Raw genomic sequence first — 20,592 nt, forward strand, 5'->3', positions numbered from 1 at the left:
GGCCCCAGTGAGAGGCTGTTAATGAATCTAAGGTGAGCTGGATCCATTCCTTCTTAAAAGGGCCAGTCACCCTGTGAGAGGGGACATGTGACTGGGGGAACATGTTAGAGCTGATGGCACGTTACCATTCCAGCCTCAGTCTTCCAGTCTCCCTAGTACAGTAGTCTCCAACCTTTTTACGCCCAAGATCACGCCCAACCTTTTTACGCTCAAGATTTTTGAATTTAAGGGCAGCCCAGGATCTGCCCTGCCCTGCCCCACTCACTCCATTTTCCACCCTCACTCACTTTCACTGGGGTAGGAGGTTGGGGTTTGGGAGGGGGGTGCAGGCTCTGGGCTATGGCTGAGGGGTTTGCAGTATGGGAGGGGGCTCCGGGCTGAGCCTGGGACAGGGGGAGGGTTGTGGGCTCTAGGAGGGAGTTTGGGTGCAGGAGGGGGCTCTGGGCTGAGGCAGAGTGTTGGGGTACAGGAGGAGGTGTGGGATGCTGGCTCTGGGAGGGGGGTCAGGGCTGCGGCAAGGGCGTTGGGGTGCAGGAGGGTGTATAGGGTGCTGGCTCTGAGAGGGCGTCAAGGCTGGGGGAGGGGGGTTGGGGTGCAAGAGCGGCTGTGGGATGCTGGCTCTGGGAGGGGGTTCAGGGCTGGGGTTGGGGTGCGGCTTCCCACCAGGCAGCACTTATCTTGGGTGGTTCCCGGTCAGCAGCGCAGTGAGGCTAAGGCAGGCTTCCTGCCTGCCCTGGCCCCACGCTGCTCCTGGAAGAGGTGGGGAGGGGCGGGGGTCATGTGGCTCTGTGCGCTGCCCCTCTGTGCAAGCACCGTCCCTGCAGCTCCCATTGGCCGCAGCTCCCCATTCCCAGCCAATCAGAGCTGCAGGGGCGGTGCTTGCAGGCAGGAGCAGCATGCAGAGGGAGACCCCTGCCCCCCCACCTGTGGGGGCCATGCTGGCCGCTTCCGGGAGAGGTGTGGGGCCAGGGCAGGCAAGGAGTCTGCCTTAACGGCCACTCCGCTGCACTGCCAGACCGGTTGGTGACCACTGTCCTAGTAGGTTCCTGGTTCCTTTCCAGTTCTCTTCCTGCTGAAGTCAAGTACAGTAGCTACCTCTATCCTGACTTAATATATTACCCATTAGTCTGCCTCTTTTGACTTCTTCTGCTTCTGCATCCTCTCTCTTCTGTGGTACCATGGCAGATTTCATGGCACAATCTGAAACATCATAGCATGGCAGAATAAAAAATGTGAAGTGGGAGAGAGGCTGGCTAGCTGATGACATGAAAGTTAGGCGGGAGCCAGCTGAGGAACCGCAGCACTACAGAAGAAGCCAGAGAAGGTGAAGCTGGATGTCTGCCTCAGCCAGTTCTACTTAAACCATATGGAAATCCCAGTTTCAGTGGAAATGCCCAGGACGCTGGCATTGTCCCTTTGAAATGTGATAGTCTAGTCACCCTATCCTAAAGAGCAAAGTCATGCTAACCTACTGCACTTGGGTTGTGACACCTCGTGGAACTGCTATGTAAATGAACCAGCTCTTTGAGTGATTTTGAGGTACAGCACTCTAGACGTGTGGAAATAATGACTCCCCTGGTCATTATTAGCAATATAACAACCACAGCACTGTGCAAGTACCCTTCCTAGGGCAGCTATTGAAACTTTCAAGTGGTTTGGTTTTTAAGATCCGCTTCCTTGTTTTTGTTTATATTTTGTTAATATTTTAAACTTCAGTTTCTTAAATATATGCACAGTGTTACTATTTTCTATTACACAGTAGAATAAATATGTTTTGCTGTAGTGGCAATGCCTTTCCACTTGTTCCCATGTTCAAGCTAAATACAGCAGCTTTGACCCAAATTAAAACTGCTCTGCTCCTCTCTGAACAGATGGAAACCCTGTTGTATATCACCTTGTTGTGAAAAGGAGCTCTCCAATTGAACAACCACCTGATTAACTTTGCAAATCTAAAGAATGTGAAAATCCAGTTTATTTCCTGTAGCAAAGATGCTACTGTTCTTTTCTGCCTGTTGTCTCTCTTTTCCAGTAAAATCTGGAAGATCACTGAAAACTAGACAATATAATATCATTATATAAAAAATAAGTAAAATTTGCTCATATTCCATAAATCTTCAATCGAGAATGCCCATGTCTTTCTTAATATTTAAATAACTCTGATTATATGTTAAAGGTTCATAAATTCATAGAATTTAGCTCCAGAAGGAACCATTAGATCATTTAGTCTCTCCTCCTGTATATATGTCAGTTACCTTTTATTAACAGTAGGTTTTTAGTAACACAATTTTTTTTATCCATTTTGACAGGTGTCTGCTGGAGTAGAATGTAGCACCATTTGTTTTACTATTGGAAACCTGAGATGAAATCCAGACCCCACTGAAGTCCATTAGAAAGTTCCCATGGACTTCAGTGGGGCCAGAATTTCATCCCTGTGGTGGGACTTTCATAGACTTTGGCAGATCCATGGGTCAACGAGGGCATATGATGCAGTACAGGAAATGTATTCTCCCCCACCGACATAGTATATTGTACAGGTCTGAAATGAAAAGGTTATTGCTTTGTAACCCATTGCATGTTTCTCTATTGTTCCTTTTAAGTTCTATAAGCTAAATTTTCAGAGACACATCTGTATTGCCTGCCTACTACTGGAGCATAAAAAGGGGTAGGTAGGCCTATGAGTGAGGCTAGCTAGGCATGCAAGCACATATTCACTGTGCTTTTTAATTGGATACATAAATTTTGGTTAACTAGTTACATATGTACTGCATGCATAATACTGATGTTAAAAGCCCTATGTTTGCTTTTCCTCTGTTTCCTAGGGCTGAAATCACTGGGGAGTGTGACGTGTTTGACTTTTAGATGATTTTAAAAGTTTTAAACTCCTTTTAGTAAAGATTTACAAATTTAAAATGATCCCCCAGACCGCCACAAGAAACTAGATAACCTCCTTTCTTCCTGTTCCCCAAAAGGTTTGGTTTGGTTTTGTTTTTTTTTAAAAAAAAAAAAGAGGCAAAACTCATGTGACAAGGTACAATAGCATATAGAAGAATTACACTGGGGCCTCTAAAGCTTATTTTTAAGTGTGGGCTGCCTTCTCTATCCACACTAGACCGAGACTCACCACCACTAGGCTTGGACTGGCTGCCCACATGGCCAAAAGCAACTCTCCTCCTCATCCCATTCAAAGTCAATTCTTCAGTACTTCTCAACCATCCACATAATTTCCTTCACTACCGTGGATGAATCAAACTGAAACTCCCTGTATAGATTCAGTTTCTTATTCAGCTTAAGTTCTCATTTCTCCACTATACCTAATCAGCTTCCCCAAGTCACAATCAATTTCCTCCCATTAATTCAATTCTACACACTATCACAGTCAGTTCACCCCATAATCCATTCTTTGCAAATCAGTTTCTTTCACCGTGGGGTAATCAAAATTAGTACTCCTCTGACCATGATCTGCTCCACAAACACCCCCTCAAAACTCTGTTCTGTTCTAGTTATTGCCCTTTCAGACATGCCCCTGATCTCATCCTGCCTACAGTTTCCTGCTCTAGCCTCCTATTTCCTTCCCTCTGCTCCCTCATTCACCTACCCCTTTCTCCTCTTAAAATTCTACCCTCCTCCAAACCCACCACTGCTGCTTCTCCTCACCTCCTTCCAAATCAGGTTCCCTGCCCTCTGGTGCTCTTTCTCATGTCCCCCTACCATCCAGTCGGGTTTTCTTCCACTCTCCTGTTCCTTCAGTTCTACCAGATCTAATCACAGTCCACCAGTACTCCTTCTCCTATCCCTGACTGCTGTCATGGTGATAACTGGTCCTGGGCCAGCATCAGTGGGTTCGATGGCGGTGGTGGTGGTTGTGGGAGTAAATCCTAATGCAGTTGTGGGTGTAGATCTCAGTGCAGTTGTGGTCTACTGGTGGCTGATCCAGCTCCTGTGGTGTTGGCTGCAGGTCTGGCTCCTTATGGCTTCTTCATCTCCCTCTGGTAATATTTCTTGGTTGGAGAGGAAAAGGCAAAACATTTAATGGAGTAACCTCATCAATGTACACCATAGTGTGCTGAAGCTGTACAGAAGAGGGCAGAACCAACAGCATCAGCTGGCTGTCTGGTTCTCTGTGGTCCAGTGGGAAGGGCTCCATGTATCTCAGTTTGGACAGCTTTGATCTGCAGCAGTGGTTCTCAAACTTCATTGATTCATATCCCAACATCTTACAAAATTATCATGAAGTTAACTGATGAACCATCAAGCTCACCCCCCACTAATTGTACATGTACCACAGTTTGTCAGCCCCTGAATCTAATATCATACCAAACAGACTTAGAGCCATATGATCTGTTTTATAGTGAAAAAGAGCAGAAAGTGCTAAGACCCCCCAACTGAGCTTTCTACATTGATCCATATCCTGCCACCCAGTCATAGTAGTAACAGACTGTGAACAAAGACAAATACCTGTTGAAGAGGTAAAAATAAACATGGAGATTCTATGTCGGGAAATGTTGTAAACTGTACTACCGCAAACATGGCTCAGGGGCCAAGCCATGTGGAAATTTTTCTACATCTTACAGTCTGATATGAAGCCCAGATGCCCTCACCATTTGCAGTTTACCCTTATGCTCATCCATGGAAACACTTGTTTTGCCACATTGAAGAGAAGGATTTTTGTTGTTAACAAATTATTGCTGCTCAAGTAGCAATAGCTTACTGCCAATTTTCTGTAGTAACTTTGATTGATTATCCAGGACAGAATGCACAGTGATTTTGACTTTACCCCATTTCTGCCCACATTTCTCCAGATCACGCCTGCTTGGAAGCTGCAGCTATTTTTCACATCTTCCCCATGAATCTGTTTTTGTGTTGTAAGTTGTATGGCAGCATGTGAAGTAGGTGGTCTTAGTCAGTGATGAGCTGCAAAAATCTTTACAACCGGTTCCCTATAAAAAGTTCTGATTTAAGGGATGTGCCTCTGTCCTGCCCCCTCCCACGCCCCCCAGGCTCTGTCCTGTCCCCCTGCCCTCCCTAGGCTTATTCTCCATCCCAGGTGCTTGCTGGTGGCGTAGGAGTCCTGCAGCCCTTGCGTCAGTGGGGTCACTCCTGGCATATGGGGCGGCGGCTCCCTGCAAGCAAAGGCTGCCGTCTGCCTGACTCTCGCCATGGGATATGAGCACCCCTGAGCAGTGGAGGCTGGACAACCCCACAGCACAGGAGCGGGAGAGACTGGGGGGGCTCGGTCCAGCACGCCCAAGGCAGCCCCCAGCCATGGCACCAGCCGGCCCTGCCTGGCTCCTGGAGCAGTGGAGGCTGCTGCTGCCAGGGGCCTGGCTCCCTGGCCCTACGCGGCACCCAGTCACATGGTGCCTGATCTCCATGCCCAGCGCAGCTGGTCGCACTTCCTGGGCTGGGCAGGAAGCAGCATAGAGCTCGGCCGCGGCTGCTGAGCGAGGCAGCATCGGATCAGCCTCTGCGCGCGAGGCCCCGGAGCCGCTGCCCAGATGGCTGCGCAGTGCAGGTACCAGCCGCAGCGCGGCCCGTATACTGAGACAGGATGTGGGGCCCCGCAGCCCTTCCATAGACCTGCGCCCCCCAAACGGTGCTGCTCCATGTACCCCCCTCTAGCACCAAGGCCCTTTTCCAACCAGGGCCGGCTCAAGGATTTTTGCCGCCCCAAGCAAAAAAAATTTTGGCTGCCCCTGCTTTTTTTTGTGCCCCCCTCCGCCCCTTCTCAACCCCTTCCCCAAATCCCCGGCCCCGCCTCCTCCCCTGAGTGTGCCGCATTTCCCCCCAGCCATTGCTTCCTACGGCTTCCCTCCACAACCCCCTGCCCTAGCTCACTTCTGCTCCGTCTGCTCCCCTGAACACTCTGCTGCTCCGCTTCTCCACCCTCCCTCTCAGGTGAGGGAGAGACAGGGAGCAGGCGGAGCGGAGGTTAGCGAGGGTGGGGGAACGCAGGAAGTAACGAGGGGGGGGTAGAGGAACCGTTCCCCACCCCAGCTCACCTCCGCTCCACCACATTACCCATCTATGAATCATTTATGAAGCCTTAGATCACAAAAATTGCATTCTTAGAGAGACATAGCTACATAAAATTACATCTCACAGTATAAGAAGGTATGAAAAAGGATGCTAAATCTTCCTAAATACATCCCATTGATTCTATGTTTTTAAATTATATAAGGGAGAAAAGAGAAAGCACTTTACTACTCTGTTATAGGATATAGGAGACAAAGGATTCATTTTAAAACTCTTTCAGAAGAGTAGGTATTTCAGAGATACAGTTTTGACAAACTATAATTAATATCCATGAAAAGCTAAATGGAGAGCAGAAGAAAAATAATTGTTACTCTTTTAAGTTAATTAACACTTTTGTCCTGGCATCTGTAAAAATAGGTTTTTGCCTGCTACTGACTTTATTGGTTTATAACAGCCATCGTTAGTTGGAATCAATGAGCAGGAAAAAGCACTAGAAGCTGTTTGCATTGTGCAAGTGAAGACCGATAAGAGGGGATATGTATATTAAGGAGCAAAGGAGCACTGATCCATATACCATTGCAGGCACAAAGCTTTTCTCTGGATTTTTGAAAATCTCTTCAAACTCCTTATTTTGTATTACACTAGTGCCCAAATCCTGAGCCTAGCAAACAGCTCACATAACCAGTCTTGACAGCGGGAAGATGCATGGAGGCTAGGAAAGGAATTATCCCTCACTTTATTTTCAGATCATGGAGTGGCTGCAGAGAAAGTTACCTCATACCTTCCACTTACGTTGCCCACCCTCCCGCAGGGGAAGGCATTACCTGTGCTCTCTGAAGCGCAACCTTTTAGTAAATGTAAAAAATAACAGTAGTGACAGTAACACTGCAAAGTTCTAAATATATCATAAACCAGATAATTATTTTATAACAAAATTCTAACATTTATAGACTACAACTATGATTAAAAAAACCCACTAAGATCAATACTGCTTTCACACTTTTCTATTACACAATGGTTAGCAGCCTACTATAAACCCAACAGTCCACCTTTTTACATCTTGAACAGCTGATTCCAACGGTAGCTTACTTTAAGCCACCAATGGGAGAGAAGCTAGCATTATTCCTGAAACGGAGGAAAACATCATATTTAGAAAAAAGTTGCTTGTGTTTCTTTCAGACTTCCTACTTCAAGAAACTCCAAAACTCCACCCCTCACATAACAGGTGTGCCTTTACCCTGTATACAGTCACCCCTGTTAGGCCCTGCCTTCCTCAGGTGTCTGGGCAAAAAGACAGACGTTGCAGTGTGTTCAGCTGAGATTCCAGATCTGTAACCAAGATCAGAAGCCTGCTCTACAGCTAAGTTCCTCACAAAGAATGTACTCACCTCTCTCTTACGTTAAGGGGACTCCAACTCGGGTGCCTCTGCAGACTGCAATTGCAGCAATATGGCCTGGGGAGAAAGGAAGTCTTTCAAGTAGGCTGGTCCTAAACTATTTAGGGTTTTATATGTCAAAACACCTTATATTCCAGTTAACAGATGGTCAGTACAGATCAAATCGAGTTCCATGTATTGGTCCTTATCTTCAAGGCACTTGCTCAGTGGCCTGGTCCCACAATATCTAAAAGATCACCTAAAGCTCCAGGATGAAGATTGTGGTTGACAACTTCACTCCTCTGGCACAATGGAATTCTCTGCATAAAGGGGAAAGCTCATCTTTGCAAGAGACAGAACTTTCTTGGAGACTTGCCCAAATCCCCTAGGAGCTAAGGACCAACACAAAACTCACCAGCTTCTTTTCTAAGTGAAGGTCTACTTGTTTGACCTTGCCTTCTCTAACATAAACACGTGTGTGTATGTGTGAATATATATACAATTCCAAAATAAAACACTCCATCACACTCCCCCAGACAAGAGTATGAGTGAACAAACAACACATGACAGATGTGCAGTCATGTTGCTTAACTACTGGAAGGTGCTTAGATACTAAGATGACAAGTGCAGTAGAAGAACCTATATAAAATAGAATGGAATAGATGCACTGCTTACCACGTGAGCTGCCACATTCCTCACCATATTCGGTGTCTGGATGGTTTTAAGGTGTAGCCTCATGTAGTGAGCATTGTAGTAATCAGCCTTAAGGCAACAAAGACATGAATAGTGGTATCAAGGTCCATGTCAGAAAGAAATAGAGTCATCTCCCCAGGCACAGATGAAAATAGTATTCCTGGTCACTGCTTCTATATGATACTTTAGTAGCCTTTGGGGGTTTAACTGTACCTCTAGACTGAAAACTCAATTAACAAATGGTAGACATTCATCCAGAACAAGGTGGGTGGAATGTCATCCTCACCATATTATCTGGCTGTTTCCCCAAACCAATCAGTCTTATCTGAATTTAGTCATACCACATACGATCACACTGCTAGATGGTCCAGTGCTTGGACAGCATTAACTTATGGATGAAAAACAGCTGGTTGAAGCTGAGCAAGTGGGAAGATATACTGGTGAGATTGAAAGCACTTAAAAGAGTTCACAGTCTTCTTTGGTTGAAAGTACATGCACTCACAATTGGTCAGTTCAGTTCATAATTTAGAAGTGCTCCTAGACTCCCCACAGCTGCATCCCTGAGTAACATTTTCTGCCATCCCAGTTGGGTAGGAGACTCCTTCCTATACTGGTAGATGATGATCTGACCTCAGTTATACATGCTTTTTTGTCACCTCCTGTCTGGCTACAGCAATGATATTCCTGAGTATGAAGCCTTCAGTCCTTAGGAAACTCCAACTAGTACAGAATGGTGCAGCATGTCTCCTCAGCAGCATGGACTACCATGAGCACATCTGTTCTCCAGTTATGATGCTGGCTTCCAACAGAATGTTCATTAAAATCATAGACATGTAGGGCTGGAAGGGACCTTCCGAGGTCATCAAGTCCAGCCTCTTGCACTAAGGCAGGACCAAGTAAACCTAGACCTCACTGACAGGTGTTTGTCCAACTGTTCTTAAAAATCTCTAATGATGGGGTTTCCAGAACCTCCCTTGAAAGATTATTCAGGACCTTAAATACCCTTATAGCTAGGAAGTTTTTCCTACTATCAAATCTAAATGTCCCTTGCTGCAAATTAAGCCCTACCAATAGTGGACATGGAGAACAATTGATCACCATCTTCTTTGTAACAGCCCTTAACATATTTGAAGACTCTTGTCAGGTCCCTTCTCAATCTTCTTTTCTCAACACTGAACATGCCCAATCTTTTAAACATTTCTTCACAGGTCAGGTTTCCTAAACCTTTTATTATTTTTTGTTGCTCTTCTTTGGACTCTCTCTCAGTTGTCCACATCTTTCCTAAAGTATGGCATCCAGAATTGGATGCAGTACTCCAGCTGAGGCCTCACCAATGCGGAGTTGAGCAGGACAATTACCTCCCAGGTCTTTCATACAATACGCCTGTTAATCCAGCCCAGAATGATATTAGCCTTTCACATTGTTGACTCATATTCAATTTGTGATCTACTATAACCCCCATATCCTTTTCCTCCACATTGCCACCAAACCAGTTATTCCCTATGTTGTAGTTGTGCATTTGATTTTTCCTTTGTAAGTGAAGTACTTTGCATTTGTATTGATTGAATTTCATCTTGTTAATATCAGACCAGTTCTTCAATTTGTCAAGGTCATTTTGAATTCTAATCCTGTCCTCCAAAATGATTGCAACATCTCCCAGCTTGGTGTCATCCACAGATTTTGTAAGCATACTCTTCGCTCCATTATCCAAATCATTAATGAAAATATTGAATAGCATTGGACCAGGACTGACCCCGGAAGGATCCCACTAGATACACCCTCCCAATTTGACAGTGTATCATTGATAACTACTCTTTGAGTATGGTCTTTCAACCAGTTGTCTAACTACATTATAGTAATTTCATCTAGACTACATTTCCCTAATTTGCTTATGAGAATGCCATGTAGGCTGACGGATCTGTAATTCCCTGGGTCCTCTTTGTTCCCCTTTTTAAAAAATAGGTGCTATATTTGCCCTTCTCTAGTCCTCTCGGACCTTTCCTGTCCTCAATGAGTTTTCAAAGATAAATGCTTCAGCTAGTTTCTTAAGGACCTTAGGGTGAATTTCATCAGGTTCTGCCAACTTGACTGTATCTAATTTACCTAAATATTCTTTCATCTGTTATTTCTCTATTTTGGTTTGTGTTCCTTCTCCTTTGTTGTTAGTATTAATTGTATTAAGTATCTGCTCACTCTTACCTTTTTTAGTAAAGACTGATGCAAGATTGAGTCAAGTTCAAGATCCCCTTATCTTCACAATGCTTAGTGGTCTGAGCCCAGGATATCTAAAAATCTCCTAAAGCTCAGGGATGGGGTTCATGGTCAATAACTTTGCTCCTCGGGCAGAGTAGAACTCTCTGTCTTAAGGGTAAAGATTGTTTGTGGAGGAGATGGAACTTTTTCAATGGCTGATCCTGAGCTCCCACAGGAACGAAGGACCATCACAAAACTTGCCTCCTTCTGTTCCACTTGCAAGGATCACTTTTTCTACCTGACTTCTCTAATATAAACACATTGGAATGTGTATCTATTAAAAACAAAAGAAAAAACCTTTTGAAACAAAAAAACTACACAACATACTCCATTCGCTCTTTAGGGAAAGGATAACACAAAGAATGACCCACACATGCCAGATGTTAATCACATTGTTTAACGCTACTGGAAGGAACTCATATACTGTGGTGATGAGAGCACTCTAAAAACCTATATGGATTACAACATAATTGATTGGACTTCATCAGAAAGTGTGTGTGTGTTTTGGGGGGGTGGGGGGGAATAGTTCATGTGCAGGATTGGTCACAAAATAAAACTTGCAACCTACACAGGAACAAAGGGTGAAATCCCAACTTCCTTTTAAGTCACTGGTAAAACTCCCATTGACTTCAGTGGGGCAAAGATTTAACCCAGAGAGCTTGAGCACAGTGGAACAGATGGATTTGATGCCCCACTTTACAAAGCAAAAATCCAGATCCCAAACAGATAAATGGCAGTGCCTTCTAGTCCTACCTCTTACCTGTGTCTCATGAAGTGTGATGTCACACATTTGAGACCTAATTTTACCTCTGTTCTGAAGAAAGCTGGTGTTATCTTGCTTTTTATTTGTCTAACTTATTTATATCAGAAGTGCAAAATCCTAAAAGTGAAGTGCTGTAGAAAACTTTATAGATGCTCAACGGAAGAATCCCACACCTTTCCAAACTCCCTACTCTGTTATTTTGTTGTTGTTGCCTGTCTCCGTTCATATCTGTAGCATGCATTTAAAAAGTCTGTGGTGCACATTTTGAGACTTATAGGGTGGAGCTCTATACTTAATGAATGAATTAGATTCTCATGGAGGAAAATGGGGTGCACAACCTACTGTCTCTTTTTTTTCTACAAGTGAATGTCTCAGGCCTTAATCCTGTGCTTGATTTTCTTTTAAAACTATATAATATATATCTAATTTCTTCCTGCTTTTCCCTTTAGTCCATCAGTAGGACATTTTGATCTTCCCATTTTGGACTCCAGCATTCATGTCAGCCTCTTTTGGCGGCTGCTGCTGCTGCAGAATGGAAGCCTTGGTACCCTGGGTGAATATAGGCCCGTGTCTCCAACCAGGACAAAACTGTTACCCACTACCCCATCCCTTCATACACACGCACACTCATTCCCCAGCAGACCTGACTTTACTGCCTTCCATTCTTCATAGAGGACATATTTCTTCAAGCAGAATTTGTCATTTAAGTGTTTGCTATTTCACCAGTTTGTTACCCTAGTTTTCTTTTTGAGCCATGTTCCTAGTCCTCTTCCAGACCTCATCACCTCCTCTCTACTCTGTATCTTATCCCCGTCTCAATGTAAAGTTTGCCTATCCCCATTATTCACATTAGTCCTAAAACAAAACCATATGTGCTATACCTCTGAGCTAGCTCAATTTTGTATTCATAACTGTAGTGGGGTGGTTACCCGCTCCTGCCCTGACAGGGCTGGGGCTGTGGGGAAAACCCCAGGCTGATTAAGGGAGCAGCCGCAGCTGTGGCCTGCTCAATCAGGCCCAGCTGGCCCCTATAAGAGGCCATGAGCCAGGAGCCCAGTCAGTCTTCCTCTGTGTGTAGAGGGAGAAGGGTCTGGTTGTAAGGTGCTGAGTAGGACACTTAGATTAGAGCAGGGCTGGGGAAGGGCCAGAGAAGCTGGGAGCTCTGGCCTGGAAAGCCTCAGGCTACAGGCTGAATAGGTGCAGGGTTGCAGAGGGGCAGCCCATGGGTAGGCGGAGGCAGCAGGTCCAGAACCCCCTTGCCTGTGATGAGTGGTGTATATGCTGCAGTCTGCCCCCAATACAAGGTGCTAAGTGGGGACTGGCAGTAGCCGAGATTGAGGTGAGGTGGGGTTAGAGGGTGGGGGTTCCCCTAGATGGGGAGACCCAGAACATGAGTGTGGGGGTACTTCCAGGGGGCACCACCCTAGAGAAAGGGGCACTGGGTCCTGGGAGGCACATGGGGGCTGGTGGTAAGGTGGATCACTGGCCTGCAGAGGGCTCTCCAGTGGCTGGATGAGCTAATTCCCGAGGACTACCAGCAGGAGGCATTGCAGGGGTGAGTCTGAACCTTTACAAGAACCCTGTCTCCTACCCCTGTTTTGTATTCCCTCATTTTATCATATGTCCATTTAGATTGTAAGTTCTTCAGGGCAAGAGGTGCTGTCCTTTTTTTTTTTTTTTTTTTTTTTACTAGTCTGTGTGGCACATTCTGGGATGTGCTATTCATAATAATCAGCTGGTACTTGATAAAACAACATGTAATTATTACTCAAGCTGATGGGCTATTGAGATGGCAGTGTAGGATAGGTTTCATTTGTATCGGCTAAAATAAACAGCTGGGATAAAATAAATGGGAATGGGAGAACACATACTGTCATGAATGAATGATATCACCCTAGCAGTTTGTGAAGTCTTATCACCAATATGATTTTGGAGTAGATTTGTGTATTAATTGTTGGAAGGCATCCATTTCTACTATCAGATTGAAAATTCAAGTTTCCCTTTCTGGTAGCCAACTAGATTTTGGTTTAATAGTTTATTCCCTAGGGATCTGAATGATTTATTGATTCGTTAAGGAATGCAGTGATCTAAATGAAAAAAATGGAGTGCATGTCATTAAGATCCAGTTGGAGGGACATTAACCTACACACGTAATTTTGGTGCAGAGACTTAAAGTTAGACCCAAGATTAAAAGGGATCCCTTATTAAAATTAGATTATTTATCCACCAAAAAGAACATTAAAAGAATGCTGTTTTCATTGCTTAGGATGTTTTACACAACACAAAGAAGAACTAAAGTGCATAACTTTTTTTTCTTTGCAATTCACATTTAATACCTTATATCCCATTGTAAAACAAAAAATGCAGACAATATAGAGTGTTTTTAAAACAGCCCAGAACTTGCTTAAAGCCATCAGCAGCACCCTACTCCAAAGAACTCTTGCAGCTGATGTGATTCCACCAGCATAGTGCTTGCTGGCATGTCGCATCAGAGTAGAAGCTCTAAGGAGATTAGAATGAGGATGGACATGCAGTACCTAGGAATTAAAAATTAAACAAATGAATGCTTTTTAGTTGGGATATTGGGAGACTTCAGCATATATTGTGCCATTCAAGGGAAGGGATGTTATTTTGTAACTGATTTGCCATTCACCTTTGAAATTAACTTTTCCTTTGGCTACAATGGAGTTCTGGTAACCTTTTGCATAGCTCTTGAGTGAATTCCTGTAACTGACACTTGGTGCAGCATTGATGCCTTCCAGAATCAACTACATTCAGCATTGTTTTGCTGGGAGGAGGGTTAGCATGGAACAGGACCCGAACAGGGGAAGGAAATAGGCAATAGGGGACCTTCAAAGACACCTTAAAATCCCTCTAATTTGTCTTCCTTTCAAATTGATTTGTTTCACAGATTCATTCATCTTCTGATGTTTTTGATGAGTGAATATCCTACAATCTTTGTTTTTAAAGAAAAAAATATTTTCTGCATACTGTCTCTCTCTGATTCCATGTGGTATAATGAGATGCATTCCAAGTTAGACAGCTTGGTCTGTTTCTGCTTCTATCTCTTAATGCAAGTTAAATACTGTAGTCTACAAGAATAGGGTAGTATTCCTTTAAATAGTTTGAGCCTCTAGTGATGGTTTCTGTGTTTTATGTTTCAAAAGCCAGCGGGACCCAACCAGAGTCCCAATGTAAATAGCTACGCTTTGTGTGTTTTATATATTCAGTAAACAGGGTTATTTGGATATTACCCTGTTCTTATACACTCCAAATACATAGGAATCAGTACAATATGCAGACAGCTAACTGGTTAGAATTAAATTACTTAGTGCTGGTAAATGAGGGCCTTACCATGTAAATGTCCTCAACTTCCATCGAAGGCATGATCAGGTCCTGGAAGAATTAGGTTTGGGATCAGCTTGAGGTGCTAAGCTTAATTCTTTTCTCCTGTATTTCTCTCAAATGCCACTTAGATTAAAGAGAGGTCCCTGCACCCATTATCTTAGTAGTATCCTTCATACCTATTGTGTTGTGAAAATAATAATGTTGTAAAGCTGCCTTGAAAAAAATAAAATTATTCTCCCACATCTGAGGTCCCCATTCAATGCTCATTATTAAGCGAAGGGAAGGAAAAAATAAAAACCAAGACGGTAACATTCTTAAACGTTTTCTTCTTCCCTTTTCTCTGATATTTTCATTATCTCTCTATCTCTCCTCCATTCCTTTTGCCCATCTGTAGTCTTCTGTCCTCCCCATCCTCCTGTGCTCTTTTCTCTCTTTCTGCTTTGCTCATTTTTCTCAGTCTCTCTCCAGGGTGCTGATAACTTCTGAGAAAAATTATTGAAAACACAGTTGGGCCTTGTCAACCAGTTTTGTTATATGATTGCCAGAGATATGGGGAAAGTACTCCTATGCATATATAGAAAGATGCATGCTTACTTTTTAAATATTAATCTCTTGCTTAGTTGAGGCAAACAAAATGAGAGTTAACGGGAAACTTGGGATTTCTACAGTTTGGCACCAAATTTAAAGCAGTCCTGTACATGATGTGTTCTAGTCGCTCAAGATTCATTTCTCTTCTGTGTTCTGTTTAGAGTAGATTGATTGCATGCTGTAGGGTCTCTCCTTGGTTTTAGTAAAGGATAAATCCATTTTATATTCTGTATGTCATATCTCTTCTTGGACTAACCAAAAACGATAGAGTACAGGAGCTTCCATGAACCTTAGTTGGTTTTATAGTATTGCATGAGCAGCTTAATAGTTAATACTGAGCAGAACATTTCATTCTGAACATTGCTTTTCAGGCATGAATAATTTCTAAATATTTCTTTGGGCTAAGCTGTCTCTTGTTTGGCCTCAGCCTTCTCCGTGGTAATTTTAAAATGAAATGTTTTTCAATTTTTTGGTTTAAGCAAGTGAAATATAATGCTGTTTTTGTGCTTTTTTCCCAAATGTCCAGCTTTTTTTCTACCTTAACCCCCAACCCTGATTTTTAAAACTTGAAACCTTAACCAGTACATAGTCCTGTCCATTGAATAATACATAGCTAAGTTTAATCATGTTTTGTGAAAGCCTAATGAAATACATGATAAAGATTGTGAACAATATATTATTTTCCTGACCTTTTACAGTGTACACTGATTTCAACCTCAGGAACATATCTGCCTCAGCTAGTCATCTCTCCCCTTCCTAACCTCTTAAATCCCCTTACCTACCTTAAAAATACCATGAGAGAGAGCCCAGCAAAAATGGTATGATTGCATCAGTGCCTGAAGGAAGTGTGTGCTTCCTCTGCACGGGGTGGATTTGGATTAGGAGAAGATAATCTGCATTGCACCCCTTCTCTTCCCCTTCCCACACACCAGTTCTATGCAGATTAATTAGGAAAAGAAACAGAGCTCCAGGCTGTATTACCTCTTCTGTAGACCCACCCACCCACTCACTTACGCTCAGTATAACTCCTGTTTTTGATACTGTTGACAGCATAAGAACCAGGTTTTGCTGCCCTCAAAGAGTTTATAATACTGTAACAAAAATGTCTTCCACAATGCTCACAAGAAATGAATCAAAAACTTTCACCAGTCTATGCTTTCCCTTTCTTACGGTATAAATTCAAGCCCTAAAAATCACAAAACCACCAAAACACATGTAGGTCTAGACTGAACATTCCCAATCTCTTGTTGTTGTATCTGTCACCCTCCTCCCTCCCTGTGTCTCACCTTTACTTGTAAATTACTTCTCCAGTTTAGACTACAAAATCTTTAGGGCAGGGACTGCTTTTTCTGTCTGCTGGGAAGCACTTATACTTTTCGGCTGGTATAAAATACTAATAAACTCAGCATATTTCTGAATAGAATTTTGTCCATAATTTACAGTGAGGTCCCTTAACATCCGTTCTGGCGGTTTTGACTTGATTGGATTAATTTTCTATTAGTAGTATTACAGTAATGTCTATAAGACCTAATCATGGCCAGGATCTCACTATGCTAGATGCTATACAAATGCAGAGTAAGAGACAGTCCCTGCCCTCAAAGAACTTACAATCTAAATAGACAAGACTGACAAAGAATGAGAGGGGAAACGGGGGGGAAGTAGTAAAGTAACTTGCCCAAGGTCACAGCAGTTCTGTGGCAAAGTCACAGGTCTCCAGATTCCCAGACCAGTACTCTACCCACTGGACACAACCACCTCTCTCTTTGGCTCTTGGTGTCCTATATAAAGTTTTTTTTTAAACAAAAAACTTAAAATCTCTAATTGTCAAAATTTTCCCCTCCATTCTTGTAAATGGAGAGAGGTCTTCCCATGGATTCCAGCTGGAGGAAAGCGTAAGTGGGAAGTGCTGGCTCTTCACCCTGTTTTCCCTTGCCCCTCCACCACCCCCTCTGGGAGTTTTCCCTCCATAGACAGAGAGAGGGGGCTGCCAGTAGAGTTGTGTGAATAAGTTTTGTTTTGTTTTTTTTTTTCCCCCAGATCACTGACAGTTACAGGGGAAAAATCAATATAATTTGGTTCAGGATGACCTAAAACCAATTTTTTTTTTTCACAAATCAAAGAAGTGGGGAAATTTTTGTTTCAGGCTGAATGGAACATTTTGTTTCAGGCATTTTAATCTCTCTAAGGGACTAGATTCACAAAACCAAGGTCAGGGTGCCCTTACCACTGCTCTTATATCCAAAAGCCCAGCGGTTAGTGCATTTCCTTGGGACATTAGTTACCTAGGTTCAGATTCCCACTCTGGAGAAGGAACTTTGACTCCAGGTCTCACTGTTTCCTAGCGGAGTGTCCTAACCACCGGGCTACTGGCTATTCTAAGGAGGGGCTTTCTCCTAATCTCCTTTTGAAGCTGTTCCACTTTGTATAAAATGCCAAAATAGTCACTGAGTCAGAGAGTGTGTTTTTTTGGTTTTTTTTGTTGTTGTTTTTTTAAACTATACACACACTCTATAGCCCCATGGTTAGGGCTCTGCCCTGGGGAAAATGGTGACTTTTTTTTTTTAGTTTTGACTGAAACAATTCGCCAGAATTGACACAAATTCACAAAATATTTCAATGAACCTGAATCTGCATTTTTCAGTGAAAAATAAATTTTGGCCAAAAATCTCCAAATCTCCCAAGGATTGCCCCCTTATCCCTCACCCCCAACCCAAGAACTCTGCAGACGAATCAGTGACAAGACTTGCAGACGAAGTCTCCAGTAATTTACACTGCTTTCCCTTCAGGACTGTGGAATCTTAGCTCTGAGAGATGCTAGTCTAGTGGGAGCCAGAGCTGAGGAAGCCCGAGGCAACATGACTCCTACAGGAGCTGTGCTTTGCTTCAAGGGCTTTGGGAAGTTGGAGAAAGAGGGTCAGCAGTGCAGAGACAAGGGACCTTCAGAGATGCCTTTTACCTCCAGTAGATCCCCTGATATATGTGCAGACAGAGGAACTGCTGGTTTAGGGGATGCATCCGCTAACATTTTTCATGGAATCTTATGGAATAATATGAATATTAATGGCTAACATAGTATGCGTGGGTCTGTATTTTATGGCTTTGGTTTTGCATGTGACAACTGCTGGAAATGTGCTGTTACTTTTCCCGAAGCATGTCAGTTTAGGGCAAAGAAAGATACTGGGTTTGTGTGAGATTCAGCAATGACTTACCCCCTGTACATCCTGCTGACTTTGGTAGGTTGGTCCAGTGGTGTCAATAAGCAGAGTATACGGCCATATATTTCCTTTTCAATTTTAATGAAGTAAAATTAATAGGGACAATTAAAATTCCAAATTAAAATATCTTTGCAGAGTGCCAGGGACAGCTGTATTGCTACACAAGTGTTCTGAAAATTACCTGAGGGCTTTCAGATGGTCTTTTAATTAATTTATAATATCTTGTGAGTAAAAATGACAACGCACACTCAGTCATTGAGACAAAATACCCACATGCCATTTGAATTTTATTCAATAATTTTACAGGCCTACTGAATTTGGATCTCATCAGCATATGGCAAAGATTCAGGAACTTCCCAACATAGTATGAAGGAGTGGAATGGTGCTTTATGCATTTGAGCTCTTGGAGCGTTAGTCACTGCTAACACTACAGACTTGATTTTGAGCGGCGTGTGTATGCTCTTGCCGCAGTTGTAGGGTAATGCCACAGTTAGTCACAGATGGACATATATGGCCACTTGTATGTGAATGACGAGAGTGACTTTTTTTTTTTACAAATTGTTTTTTCTTTTTGCCAAAAAATGCATTTAAGGGGGCCCAAAACAACTTACAAAATTTGGGTGGAATCTTAGTTTCATTTTGACCGTTTTGAATTTTTTTTCAATTTGAAACAGTGTTTGGATTTCAAATTTCAATAAATAACACATGCACCAAAAAGGTGAAAATACCCAAAATGGGTGGATCGAAATGAAGGAAAAAAAGGAGGGGGGTGCATGCAGCGGTTAGAATCAACTGAAATATTTTGGTCAACTGAAAACAAACAAAAAATCATTTAGAGACCATTCAAAATGTATTGGTTGATTCTAAATGAAAATTTTCATTCAATGTGGGGGGAAAAAATGGTTCAAACCCCCCCCCCGCCCCCAAAAAAAGATTTCCTCCCCCACCCCGGATATTTCAGTTTGCCTCCAAACTAAAAATTCTATTATTCACTCATTTCTACTGTGAACATACCTGATTTAAATGCACAATAGTAGTTTAGTAATTGCACAAGCAAAAGAAATAGAAAAATTTCATATGGACACATTTGAAAATAAAACCTCTTGCATGAACTTTAAAAAGGAGTAGGGCTGAAATTTTTGCAATTAAAGATATTAGAATATCTGAAAATAACTGCAGTTAAATTTAATCATCTGTGTGAAATTTGAAGAAGTCAACTCAAGGTCAGCATAAGAAGGAAAATGATTTAAGTTACCCTCATGCAGAGCCAGATGGTATGACTGGAAAGTTAAAGTAAGAAAGGAAAGGGTTCATCAAGGGTTTGTGAATCTATGTATGCAAATCATGGAAATGAAAGGTTCACTGATTATTTACAACTTAAATTTACTAATGTACTAATTGCTCAGGGGCTACTTAGAGGAAAGACTTTGGAGGGAATGGAGATAAATGTCTCGAGATTTACAGCTATTTTCTGTTCTCCTGTTCAAAAAGCCCACAGAAGGGAAAGCTTTTCTTGAAAACTGCATTGTTCAGACTGCAGAAATTCAGCTGCGTTCTGGGTTCCTCCTGCTAACAATTGGTGTCCACGAAGCAGCACAGTGGCCGTCTCGTCTGTTTCACTACTTCCTGTTGGCTCCTTTCCAGTGGTGTTCAAGAATCGTCCCATCATCTATCTTTGTGGGGTTTGTCAAGCAGGACCACTTCCTCCCAGACTCCTGGGATCTTCTGAGAAAGAGGAAGCATCCTGATCTCACAACCCAGTGCACACATCCGTTCTTGTCTCCTATAAGGTTTCCCTCATCGCCGTTGCTAGACAGTGATGTCAGTCTCAAAGCCTTATTTGTCTTCTAGGCCCACAACTGTCTCTGCACAATTCCTTGCCATCTTTTATGGACAGAACACCCTTCCAGAGCTGGTCCACAAAGCCATCACCTGTTCCTCTTAAAACCCATTTGTTCCATGACACCTATAGGTTAATTAGCTAATTTGCTATCTGCCTATTTAGTGTATTTATTTATATTGTGAGTGAATTGATCATATCTGCAGGGTGATAGGAGCCACATGTTGGTCAGGAAGGGGGTGAGGGTACTGGACCTGAAGCTAGGCACTGCTGTGGAAGAAGCTCAGGGGCAAGAGGTGGGGGGGGGGCGTGTCTGTTAAAAGACACATCTAATTTTAATAAGATGTAGTTATCACTGCAGTCATTTTTGTGTCCTATCTCTTTCCTCGACTTTTCATCTCTCTTTGCCTTTTTAGATTGTATGCCCTTCAGGGCAAGGGCTATGTCTGACCCTGAGTCTGGAATGTACTTACTGCAATCTAAATAATGTTAGATTTCTGTGCTCTTTTAATCTTTTTCCTTTCTGTTTAGACAGCTACCAGA

General features: G+C 42.9%; 1 protein-coding gene and 1 long non-coding RNA gene across 8 annotated transcripts in view; both read left to right on the forward strand.

Moving 5' to 3' along the window:
* The window catches only part of FUT9 (fucosyltransferase 9), a 117,392-nt gene that overhangs the window by 30,972 nt on the left and 65,828 nt on the right, over positions 1–20,592 (forward strand). For 2 of the 7 annotated variants that reach the window (XR_006289491.1, XR_006289492.1), the window contains exon 1: positions 11,950–12,613. The exons of the other annotated variants lie outside the window; for them this stretch is intronic. The gene's annotated coding sequence lies outside the window, so the exon portion shown is untranslated. Of the gene's footprint in view, positions 1–11,949; positions 12,614–20,592 lie in introns of those variants that run through there. 7 annotated transcript variants of the gene reach the window in all.
* On the forward strand, positions 1,606–17,049 carry LOC122464999. Its single transcript, XR_006289496.1, has 3 exons — positions 1,606–1,616; positions 7,267–7,272; positions 16,569–17,049. It is a non-coding gene; the product is annotated as an uncharacterized LOC122464999 (long non-coding RNA).

This window comes from Chelonia mydas, chromosome 3 (assembly GCF_015237465.2).
Source record: "Chelonia mydas isolate rCheMyd1 chromosome 3, rCheMyd1.pri.v2, whole genome shotgun sequence".
Lineage (NCBI taxonomy): Eukaryota > Metazoa > Chordata > Testudines > Cheloniidae > Chelonia > Chelonia mydas.